This window comes from Nicotiana sylvestris, chromosome 4, assembly GCF_000393655.2.
Source record: "Nicotiana sylvestris chromosome 4, ASM39365v2, whole genome shotgun sequence".
In the NCBI taxonomy this organism is placed as follows: Eukaryota; Viridiplantae; Streptophyta; class Magnoliopsida; order Solanales; family Solanaceae; genus Nicotiana; species Nicotiana sylvestris.
The window spans coordinates 111,350,268-111,363,927 of NC_091060.1; the positions used below are offsets into that span (position 1 = coordinate 111,350,268).

At 32.7% G+C, this 13,660-nt stretch overlaps 1 long non-coding RNA gene across 1 annotated transcript; it reads right to left on the reverse strand.

Moving 5' to 3' along the window:
- Nucleotides 1-1,198: 1,198 nt before the first annotated feature.
- Nucleotides 1,199-9,044, reverse strand: LOC104241372 (uncharacterized). The gene is made up of 3 exons (XR_011406600.1): nucleotides 8,831-9,044; nucleotides 8,556-8,727; nucleotides 1,199-1,545 (listed from the first exon to the last, which is right to left on the reverse strand). It is a non-coding gene; the product is annotated as an uncharacterized lncRNA (long non-coding RNA).
- Between the last annotated feature and the right edge of the window lie 4,616 nt (nucleotides 9,045-13,660).

The window sequence follows — 13,660 nt, forward strand, 5'->3', positions numbered from 1 at the left end:
AAAGTCATTGAAAAATAGCCATTGTTTTCCTGTAACACGGAAAGTTCCAGCATAATATACTGGAGATTGGAGCACATGTGTATGAATTTCCAGCATATTATGTTGGACCAGTATATTATACTAAAACTCCGGCATATTATACTGGAAGTCCAGTATATTATGTTGGAACTCCAATATATTATGCTGGAATATTTTTTGGATTTTAAGCAATATTTTCGTACAAATTTATCTTTACATAAAAAGTGGCTAAATTTCGATTACTTTTGAAATTGTGACTATTTTTCAATTATCACTCGTAAACCCTATAGAAAGTGAATGCTCAAGAAAGGCTAACTCAATTGCAACTGGCTCAGTCTACGATTTTTAAATTTTTCGAGGAAAATAAATATTAAATTTACCCCTTAATTAGCACAAGGATTCAACTCAGTGGCATTGGTGAAATCTTGGTAACAAGAATTCAACTCAATGATATTTATGTGATATACCACACAAGAGGTAGCATACAAATCGTACTCTCTTTTACACTTTCTTCTTGTGACCATCTCCAACTCTAATACCAAATTTCACACTAAAATGGTGTAACACCAAATTTATTTCAATTATTACATCATTTTTTACATTAAAAAAAAAATATTTCTTCTCTCTTCTATATTATATTATTATCTTCTATTTAAATTTTATTTTTTATTTCCTTCAAACAAATTCTCTCTTTTTTCTCTTTTCCATATTCATCATATATAATTCTATCTTTAGCAATATTAGATATCTTATATTTACATTTTTTATTTTTAAATAATAGTTATATTTCTTTTTATACAATTATAATAATAATAAAATTAACTTATAATTTTATATAAATATAATATATATAAAAAAATAAGATATAAAATTAAAATTATCAAGATCTTAATATAAAAATTAATTATATACACAATATATGATAAATTAGAAGTCCAAAAAAATAAAAAGAAAAATAAAATAATAATAATAAATCAAATTTGGTGTTGATGAATAGTGTCACACCAAATTTGGTGCGACACTATTCATGCACTATAATGGTGCAAGATTTGGTGTTCCATTGGAGAAAAAAATATCAAATTTTACAATTTAGATTTGGTGCAAAAAATAGTGCACCCTTGAAGATGCCCTTAGAACGCAGACGGATAACATTGAAACATTTAAATAGAATATCTCAACATCCAGCTAAAAAATATAATTATTATTTGTAAAGTTCAACCAATCATACAGTTCTATTATTTGTAATATAACTAGCTGGCATTTGTCCCTCCATCATTACACCAACATGTCTCCAACAATACATAACTAAAAGCAAGAAAACCCACACATATAGTTTGCAGTTCAAAGTCCATTAATTAGGAACATTATTATTTATCATCACCATCTTAAATTTTGAGATAATTAAAATCCATCAAATAGCAAAAGTTTGACAGGCACATGATATTTGGGCAGATGGCAAATCCAACCAACTAGAAACAGCAGCAGCAGCACTCTTCCAAAATACAGCAGCAACAAAGAGCGGCCAAACTGTAAAAAGCAATGAGCACTAGGTAAATAAATATAGTTTTGTTATAAAATAAAAGTAATGCAGTAAAATGTAAATAAGAAGAGATAGAAAGAAGGGAGAAGTGTTTTCTTCTTTCACTTTGGTGTAATTTTTCATTGCAATTACATGGCTTTTTATAGGCATAAAAAGTAAAGATGATGGACATAAAATAGGAAATTTAATCTTTAAGTTATTCACAACATGGGCATCCAATGTAGTATCCAATGTAGTATCCAATGTAGTATCCAAAGTAGTTACCAATGTACAAACTATTCATAACACTCCCCCTTGGATGTCCATGTAAGATAATGTGCCTCATTAAAAACTTACAAAAAAAATATTGGGATGTACATAGTTATTTATAATATGCATTGCTTGTTGCCTCATTAAAAACCTTACCAGGAAAACCCAGTGGGACAAAACCTTGGTTAAGGAAAAGAGTGCAGCGTGTAGTTACTCCCCCTGATGAAAAATCACTTAATGTCTCGAAGACGACGCATTCCAATCTTATATATCAGCTTTTCAAATATTGAGGTTGGTAATGCCTTAGTGAACAGATCAGCCAAATTATCACTTGAACGAACTTGTTGTACATCTATTTCACCATTCTTCTGAAGATCATGAGTGAAAAAGAATTTCGGTGAAATGTGTTTTGTTCTATCTCCTTTGATATATCCTCCTTTCAATTGAGCTATGCATGCAGCATTGTCTTCATACAATATTGTTGGAATATTCTCTTTCGAAGAAAGACCACATGTTTGCTGAATGTGTTGAGTTATAGATCTTAACCAAACGCATTCTCGACTTGCTTCGTGAATGGCTATTATCTCTGCATGATTTGAAGAAGTAGCAACCATAGTTTGTTTTGTCGAACGCCATGATATGGCTGTACCTCCACTTGTAAATAAATAGCCTGTCTGAGATCGACCTTTGTGTGGATCAGACAAATATCCTGCATCTGCATAACCAATCAATGATGGCTTGGATTCATTTGAATAAAATAAACTCATATCAATGGTCCCTTGGAGGTATCTGAATATATGTTTAATACCATTCCAGTGTCTTTGTGTTGGCGAAGTACTAAATCTTGCCAATAAGCTTACTGAGAAAGCTATATCTGGTCGGAAATTATTGGCAAGATACATTAATGCCCCAATTGCACTAAGATATGGTACTTCGGCACCAAGAAGCTCTTCATCATTTTCATGAGGTCGGAATGGATCTTTCTTTATATCAAGTGATCTCACAACCATCGGGGTACTCAATGGATGTGCTTTATCCATATAGAATCGCTTTAAAATCTTTTCGGTGTATGTCGATTGATGGACAAATATTCCATCTTTCATATACTCAATTTGTAGACCAAGACAAAATTTTGTCTTTCCAAGATCTTTCATTTCAAATTCTTTCTTCAAACAGTCTACTGTTTTTGGAAGCTCCTCAGGAGTTCCAATGATATTTAAATCATCAACATACACAGCGATTATAACAAATTCAGATCCAGACCTTTTTATAAAGACACAAGGACAAATTGGATCATTCTTGTACCCTTCTTTCAACAGGTATTCACTCAGGCGATTGTACCACATACGACCTGATTGTTTCAATCCGTATAAAGATTTCTGAAGCTTTATTGAACAAGTTTCTCGAAAACTTTTATATGCTTCTGGCACTTTAAATCCCTCAGGTACTTTCATAAAAATTTCGTTGTCTAATGATCCATACAAATAGGCTGTAACAACATCCATTAGATGCATATCAAGTTTTTCTTGCACTGCCATATTTATGAGATACCTGAAGGTGATAGCATCCACTACAGGAGAATATGTCTCCATATAATCAATTCCAGGCCTTTGGGAAAACCCTTGTGCCACAAGTCGTGCTTTATATCTAACGACTTCATTTTTATCATTTCGTTTTCGCACAAAAACCCATTTATACCCTACTGGCTTTATGCCTTCAGGTGTTCGAACTATGGGTCCGAAGACTTCACGTTTTCCAAGTGAAGTTAACTCTGCCTGGATAGCGTCTTTCCATTTTGGCCAATCATTTCTCTGTCTACATTCATTGACAGATTTTGGTTCAAGATCCTCATCTTGTTGCATTATTTCAACAGCAACATTATAAGCAAAAATGTTATCGATAACAATATTATTTCGGTTCCATCTTTTCCCGGTTGAGACGTAACTTATTGATATCTCTTCATTTTCATTATTTTTAGGTACCTGGACCTCCCCTAAGGTCTTATCATTTGTTACGTCTTGGGGCTCTTCTTGAGCCACTACCTCTGTGTTATGTTCACTTTGATCACTTGCTCCTTTTCTTCTTCGAGGATTTTTATCTTTAGAACCGATTGGTCTACCACGTTTCAAGCATGGCTTAGACTCATTTGCTTTAATTAATTGTTCTGTCGGGATATCAACTCGAATTGGAGCATTAGCAGCTGGAATATGTGACTTAGTCACCCTTGGTAGGTTAGTGAATGCATCTGGCAATTGATTTGCAATATTTTGTAAATAAATAATCTTTTGAACATCTTGTTCACATTGATTTGTTAGAGGATCTAAATGAGACAGTGATAATGCATTCCAATCTATCTTCCTTTTCAGCTGCTTATTTTCTCCCCCTAATGTTGGATATACTGATTCATTAAAATGGCAATCAGAAAATCTTGCCGCAAATAAATCTCCAGTCATCGGCTCTAGATATTTTATAATAGAAGGAGATTCATATCCAACATATATCCCCAACCTTCTTTGAGGACCCATCTTTGTGCGTTGTGGTGGAGCAATTGGAACATATATCGCACAACCAAAGATCCTAAGATGGGAAATATTTGGCTCCTGACCAAAAGCCAATTGCAATGGGGAGACTTTATGATAACTTGTGGGCCTTATCCGCACAAGTGCTGCTGCGTGCAAAATAGCATGACCCCATACTGAAATGGGAAGTTTTGTTCTCATAAGCATTGGTCTAGCAATTAATTGGAGGCGTTTGATCAATGATTCTGCTAGACCATTTTGTGTATGAACATGAGCAACCGGATGCTCAATTGTTATCCCAGTTGAAATACAATAATCATTAAAGGCTTGGGATGTAAACTCACCGGCATTATCAAGACGAATTGTCTTAATTGCATAATCTGGAAATTGTGCTCTTAGCTTTATTATTTGAGCCAACAATCTCGTAAATGCCATATTGCGAGTTGATAGTAAGCACACATGTGACCATCTTGTAGATGCATCTACCAAAACCATATAATATTTGAATGGTCCACATGGAGGCTGAATGGGCCCGCATATATCACCATGTATACGTTCCAGAAATGCAAGGGATTCCATCCTATCTTTAATAGTTGATGGTCTAATAATTAATTTTCCTTGAGAACACGCACCACAAGAGAATTCCTTAAATTGAAGAATCTTTTGATTCTTCATTGCATGTCCATGTGAATTCTCAATTATTTTACGCATCATATTAGAACCAGGATGGCCCAACCGGTCATGCCAAATAATAAAATTATCTTGATTAGTAAACTTCTCGTTTACTATGGCATGTGTTTCAATCCTGCTAATACTTGTGTAGTATAAGCCGGAGGAAAGAGCAGGTAACATTTCAAGCACATATTTCTTACCGGACATTATTGTAGTAATATAAAGATATTCAATCTTTTCATCATTTGTAGTCTCAATATGATAGCCATTTTGGCGAATATCTTTGAAACTTAATAAGTTTCTTTGAGATTTACTACAATATAGTGCTTCATCAATAGCCAAATTTGTTCCTCCTGGTAGTAATAAATTGGCTCTTCCAGAACCTTCAATTAATCTTGTACTACCGGATATTGTATTAACATTCGCTTCTTTCATTACCAAATAAGAGAAATATCTCTTATCTTTTAAAATAGTGTGTGTTGTAGCACTATCCAGAAGACATATATCATCTTTATTAATCTTGAGTCCAACTGAAGACTGGGGAATTTTCATATTCTTCATAAAAAAGACAAATAATACATCATAAGAAATATGAAAGACAAGCAGGAAAAAAACATTAAGAAATACATTAGAAATGTAGAAACTAGCAACACATGATGCATTAGGAAAATACACTCAAGAAAAATAAACTAGTTGCAAACATAAACATAACAACTTTTATAGCTTCATTCCCCAGTAAGATGATTAGTTCTTCAGTCAATATCCTCAAAGAAGTCCCCAACTTCTAAATGAGTAATATTTGTTAGGCCTTCAAAATCATCATCTTTATATGCAAGATGTGCCTTAGAATCATATTTATTTGAGGGACCTGCTTCATCATCATTATTTTGAAAGGTCAAGTGTGCCTCCACATTATTTTCTTTTTTCTTGAGGGAGGCTTGATAAAGTTTGACAAAATGTTCTGGCGTACGACAAATGCGTGCCCAATGACCTCTCATACCACATCGGTGACACATACTAGCTTTACCTTTTGAATGATTAATTTGAGAACCCTTATTGTTCTCCAATTTATTTCCACCATAATGACGATAATTGTTTCGCCCCCTGCCACGTCCACGTTTACGACCATGTCCACGACCACGGTAATTATTTTATTTTCTTTCAAACTTATCATATGTTGCTACAACATTCACTTCCGGAAATGGAGCTGACCCAGTGGGACGGGCTTCATGATTTTTCATTAATAGAGTATTATTCTGCTCAGCCACAAGTAGGCATGTGATTAACTCAGAATATTTCTTAAAACCTTTTTCACGGTATTGTTGTTGTAGCACCACATTTGAAGCGTGAAAAGTAGAAAATATTTTTTCCAATAAGTCCTCATCTGTGATAGTGTCTCCACATAATTTTAATAGAGAACTTACTTTAAAGATAGCAGAATTATACTCACTTACGGTTTTAAAGTCTTGCAACCTTAAATGTATCCACTCATACCGAGCTTTCGGTAATACCGTAAGTTTTAGGTGGTCATATCGATCCTTCAAATTAATCCATAATTCAAGTGGATCTTTTACGGTTAAATATTCAGTTTTTAACCCTTCATGTAGATGATGACGAAGGAAAATCATGGCCTTCGCTTTATCCTGATTTGATGCTTCATTTCCTTGTATAATAGTATTTCCAAGACCTTTAGCGTCAAGGTGAATTTCAGCATCAAGAACCCATGATAAATAGTTCCTCCCGGTGATGTCAAGTGCCACAAATTCAAGTTTTGATAAATTTGACATAGTGAAAACTTAATAAAATATGGCTCAACTTAGCGGGAGTTAAGAATAAAATTAGAGCATCGTGCTGATAACGTGTTATAAAATAAAAGTAATGCAGTAAAATGTAAATAAGAAGAGATAGAAAGAAGGGAGAAGTGTTTTCTTCTTTCACTTTGGTGTAATTTTTCATTGCAATTACATGGCCTTTTATAGGCATAAAAAGTAAAAATGATGGACATAAAATAGGAAATTTAATCTTTAAGTTATTTACAACATGAACATCCAATGTAGCATCCAATGTAGTATCCAAAGTAGTATCCAATGTACAAACTATTCATAACAAGTTTAACTTTTATACATCGATAATATAAAATAAATATACTCATTCGACGGATAATTGCAAGTAACTTTTCTATATAAGTGCAACTACTATCCTGAAAAAAAAATACTATACTTGTAAAATCCAAATAAATACATTTCTTTGAAGATCGATCTTTAATTTTTTTTTTCCCACTTGACTTTTTCATAGTTCTATGATTAAATTATAAACTTATTTATTATTCAAATTCGTTTACATCATTGGTCAAAAACACTGAATTTAAAAATGTACCACTTTAATTCTAGAAACTACCAGTGATATATGTCTAACTGCATACTTTCTTCATGAAACTTAATACTCCTAAAAAATTCAGCGAGATGAAGTACTTCAACTAGAGCGAATTTCCTGACCACAAGTTTACTTCAAACATAAATCTCTAACATATAAATATCTGTGGCTTTTTTACCATAAAATTTACGATCATGCATTTTTGTGTATCCATTTTTCCCAGTTTCGCAAGTCTATTTTTGACGAAGAACACACAATGCTAGTATTTCTTTGCTTCTTTTCTCTCGAAAATTAAAAAAATTATTCCTTTTTTTTTTTCTTTTTTATTTTTTGGTTTTGTGGGCACAAACTAAATAATGGAGCAGCCAGAAATGAGACATGTATTTTCTGGACATTCATCTGTAAACATTAGGAAACTTCGGTGCTTTTGAACTTTTTCTTAATCAAAATGTCATGTGCTAAAGTTATCTACCTAATTATACAATTATATATATCTAAGAAGAATTAAAAGAGAAAACAGAAAGCGAGGGATTTGTCAGCCAACTCTACTCGTGTTCCCCAGCCGTTGTGTTGTGATGAATGTTCTAAGAGAATTAGTGCCATTAATTTTTTTGATGTGAACGTACAGTGATTATTGTTATTGACTGGTTTTTATTATGTAGTGATCTTGGGGTAGAAAAAATTATACTCCAAATGGCAAAATTTTAGCAGTAGCACTTCAGTTTGACTCAATTGAATTTGGGAAGATATTATAATCTTGACAGCGTAATAACCCAAATGTCAATTGATTCGAAAGTTCAATTGGAAATCAAGGAGTAGAAATATACAGCTAATCAAGACTTTATGAAAGTATGCTTATAATAAGATGTATAGTATTACATACCAATCAACGTTCTTGAATATCATAAAAAGATTCAATTAGTTTTACTAGCATATTATACTGTCCTCATCATTCAGTTATTAATTTGCAAGTTAACCTTCCACTTGTATTACTTGAGGGTCATATTTATACATTTACAAATAGTTGTGGGGGACACTTATTTATTTGACACATGAAGTACGCGCCCCAATTATCGAAAAAATAACAAAACTGCTTCCACAATTACGAAAGATAAATTTCTATATCTCGCATCTACTTGAATTGTGGGAATATGAAAATCTCTTTCGAGAGAGAGTTGACATACCAGCCTTTGAGGAATGAGGAACATCCGTTACGCTCGTGGTGGTGATAGATATGTTGAGGAGGTGGTGGTGGAGGAGCGTATTGATCATTGAAGTATCCTTGATAACTTGGCGGCGGAAGATAGTTCTGACCGTAGTACCCGCCGCTTGGTGGTGGAGGAGGTGCACCATACCCTAACAATCAAATGATGTCAAAACTATGACTTAATTAAATGACCGGTACACTAAGCTCCATGAGAGGAAAAAAAAAAGATAAATAGAAAAGAAATTGACTTGCCTGGCGGAGGATACGAACTCATTATATTGGTCTCAAATGGTACTTTGAGCACAGAGAAAGCAGCAGAACTAGGGACCAAAGCTAAAATAATTATGGACAGTTGCAGCTAACATATAAGAGGGCTGAAAGTACTCCCAGCACGTAGGAGTATTTTAAATCCATTAACCTATATCCATGATTCTTTAAGTTCCCATCTAGTGGGCGTGGCACATTCAATTAATGTGTGTTCACGTGATTCTTTTTCTATTATTTCTCTTGTTACCATTGCACGTGAAAAAGGATATTTATGTTGCGTTTTATTTAATAAAATAAAGAGGTGTGAACGAGAAATAGTAGATTTTTTTTGAATTGGTTCCTTTCATAAAGGAAAGGGAAAATGCATAAGTACCCCTAATCTATACCCGGATTCTCAATTACACACTTTTTCTTTGCGGGAATCCTATTACCCCCTAAACTTATTTTAAATGGAATTATTTGCACCTTTAACGCTACGTGGCAAAGTGTGTGTATTTCATTCTTCCAAAGGAGAGTGAGAAGCAAAAAAAATTATTTTCAGATTATTTTTATTCTTTTTTACCATTTTTTCTTACTTTTTTTTTCTTTTCCTTTTCCTTTTTCTTTGTCTTTTTTTTTCGTTTCTTCTCTAATTCCAGCGGATATTCATTCACCGGCGACTTTGTCTAACCGTTTTTCTTCCATTTTTTCTTTTCACACACAAATTAAACTCTCAAAAAGATTTATTCATAAGCAAAGCAAAATATACTCAGATTTGGGGGGGGGGGGATTCATCATCGGAAAACCTTCCCATGCCGGAAAAAATGATGTATTGAAATTTTAATTGGAAAATGTTTTCTCAACTTATATTCGTTTTTATTTCTTTTGCTCTTCCTCCCACACATAAATTACACTTCCAAGAAATATTTATATATATATAAAATAAAATACACTTAGATCGGGATAAAAATCTATTGCCGGAAAATATAGTATTTGTGAAATTTCGATGACCACCATTTTATGTTGCCGGTGACCAAAACAAAAAGAAAGAGAATGAAATAACCAAAAAAAAAAATAAGAATAATAAGAAATAAGAAAAAGGGATAAGAAAAAGAAGAAAGAATAAAAAAAAGTACTAAAAATATATGTGGGGACACATGTAGCTCACCACTTGCCAAGAGTTTCGTTGTCTAGTTTTATGGTGCAAATAATTCCATTTAAAATAAGTTTAGGGAGCTAATAGGATTCCCGCAAAGAAAAAGTGTGTAGTTGAAAATCGAGGTATAGGTCAGGACTCAGGGGGTACTTATGCATTTTTCTAAAGGAAATTTGTGCCTTATTGGATAAGAAGAGGGAAATTCTTGTGTCAATAATGGTTTCACAAAAATCAACCTCAACTTCAGAAACAATATTCAATTATCATAGACGGTCCATAAATGCGGAAAGAACGATCAATTTAGTAATCAAACTCGTTTAAGCATGGATATCATGAATTCATGATCAAAGAAAATAATAAATTACAAGAAACAAGTCTCACTCGCATGCTTTAATCCAACAATAACGCATAGGTACTCGTCACCTCACATATACATAGTACCCAACATTTAAACAAGTAGCACATAGGCAAATAAATCCTAATCCCTCAAGTCAAGATTAACCACGACACTTACCTCGCTCCAAAGATCAACTCAAAGCTCAACCACAACCTTGCCTTTCAAACAAGCCTCTGAACCAACCAAATCTAGCAAATTATCAACCAAACGATTCAAAATAAGCCTTAGGAACTACCCACAAATGAAAAAGGTTCAATTTAGGTCATTATTGAAAAAGTAACAAAAGTCAACTCTCGGACCCACTTGGTCCAAACTCGAAATTCGGATCAAAATTTTGATTATTCATTTACCCCCGAGCCCGGTTATATAATTTATTTCGAAATCTGACCTCAATTTGAGGTCTAAATTCTAATTTTACAAAAATCCCTAATTCTACCCAAACCCCCAATTTCCACCATGAAAATCCTAGATTTTAGGTTGAAATCTAATAAAATGTAATGGAAGATTGAAAGAAAATATGTTAGAATCACTTACCAATGAATTGGGGAAGAAGGGTTCTTGGAAAAATCGCTTTTAAGGTTTTCTAAGTTTGAAAATTTGAAAGAAAACTCCTCGCAATTGCGAAGGTCCCCCATTTCTACTATCATCACACTTGCGATGATTTGTTCGCAAATGTGAACTGTGGTCTTCCGTTTTTGCGACCCCTTTGATCGCAGTTGTGACCCTTGGCTGACCTACCCCTCTTCGCCAATGTGAAGATTTTCTTCACAATTGCGGCCCAAGCAGGAATTGAACTCTTCGCAATTTTTTCGAGGTCAGGGACCTGCACCACAAGCACACCAACATTGTTTTCTAACTCCAACCCTCTGAGTAGCTTATTCGAAACTCACCCAAAACCTCGGGGCTCCAAACCAACATGCACACAAGTCCAAAAATATCATACGAAGTTGCTCGCTCGATCGATTCGCCAAAATAACACCTAAAACTATGAATCAGACACCAAATCAAATGAAATTTTCAAGAAAACTTTAGAATTGCTATTTTAACAACCGAACGTCTGAATCACGTCAAACTAACTCCGTTTCAAATCAAATTTGACAGAAAAGTCATAAATATAGTAACAGATATATACCGGGTTCGGAAACTAAAATACAAACCCGATATCAACAAAGTCAAGCATTGGTCAAACCTTCAAAGTCATTAAGCCTTTTAACTTTCAAATTTCAACAAAAAGTAATAGCTCGAGCTAGGGACCTTCAAATTTGATCTCGGACATACTTCCAAGTCCCAAATCACAATACGGATCCACCGAAACTGTCAAAATACGGTTCCGAATCCGTTTGCTCAAAACGTTGACCGAAGTCAACTCAAATGGTTTTTTAAGGCAAAATTTCATATTTTATTAATTTTTAACATAAATCCTTCAGGAAAAATACCTGGATCGCGTACGCAAATTGAGTAAGGCTTAAAGAAGCTATTGGATGCTTCGAAACACAGATTTAAGATTTAAACTCTAGATGACCTATCGGGTCATCACAACTCAATTAAAGATACATTTTTTTGACATAAAGTAGATTCTTGGACTTCTTCAAAATGAAGAGCAAATCAAACTAGAAAGTAAAGGCAAAAGCAAAAAACTAGATTATAGGAAACACTTTATGAATTCCGGAGAAGTTTAGATTTGTTACCATTTGGGATATAAGAAATGTCTTTATTCATTGCTGAAGTTTAAATCTCAATGTCATGGATCAAGATCACGTTAAAGTGTCTCGAGCATCTACAAAAGAAAACTTCTTTTGCCACTAAACAATGTCTTATTTGTTACTATTTGATTGTTCTCTATTTTTGGCCATATCAAGATTGAGAGCCATATAGTTTAGGTTCAGAATACCTATTTTTACAAAATCATGATTAAGGAAAAAATTTACACAAAATATTTAGGTAATAAGACTTTCTATATAATTCAAATAAGGAAAGACTTAATATACAAAACTTACTTAATTTAATATTCTTAAATATTAAAAATATAATTAAATGACTATTTTGTCTAGTGTGAAAGTCATTTTTAAAGGACAAAAAAGACGAATAATATTTTTCTGAAGGCGTCGTACTTTTAATATAATATCAAAAATACTAAAAATTATTAAGTTTAAGTTCTAGATCTCTGCATTTATATTAGTAGAACTGTTATTTTATTATTTGAAACAATAAAAATACTGAACGGAAGACAAGAATAAATAAAGATTTAAAAAATATAATTTATTTGCAAATAATAAAGTGAACGATGATGTAACATTCTACTAAGACATGATTTTTGTTATATCAAGTTACTGAAGCTAAGATTTTGCCACATAATATGTTGGACAAAAAGCGATCATCCCTGAAGCTAAGACTTTGTCAAAATATATTGGACAAAAAATGATCATCCCAGTTGTAATATTGACTCCATCCAAGTCAAAATACCTTTTAAATGCAAGCGAAAATAATGTCCTATCACATTATTCTTTTGTAATTATTAAAAGATGAATCATTATCTCATATATATATGACAATTTTTAATTAAACACGTGTTTACAAACGAATCATTTTATGATCCTCGTCACGAGTTACAAGTAGGGGTGTACGAAGGAAACCGACAAACTGCATCAACCCGATAATTCGAGTCAAACCGGAAAAAAAACCCGACTATGGTTTGGTTTGGAAAAAAAAAACTGACCATAATTGGTTTGGTTTGGTTTTAACTAAAGAAAGTCAAACCGAAACCAAACCAACCCGACATTACATATATAAAATTTTTAGATATATTTAATATATAAATATACTTATTGTGATACAATTTATAAATATTTCTTAACAAATTTCATAATTTTATCTTTTAAGGTATTATTTCAAGGTTGGACTTAGAACTTTTGAATGCTCCAATAAGTTTTATAGCCATTAATATTAGTAAATTAAATAATGCTAACAAAAGCCCAAACCAAAATCAAATCAATACTAATGCTAAGAAAAGACATTCAATTCAATATTACGAACGAGAATGTATTAAATATCTATTTTTGTTTTGCAATAATTTAGATAAAAATGCATAACCTATTTTTATTTTTCTTTAGCGTTTAGTCATGTAATTAATACTCCCTTATTAGTCTATTTATTTTAGTATGACTTAGTACTTTTAGATTATGTTTCTTTTCATTATTGCTTTTTAAGTAGCAATATTTATATTATATAATTTTATTGTCTTTATTGTTGAATATTTTAGGATAATGCCATGACACATCTCATA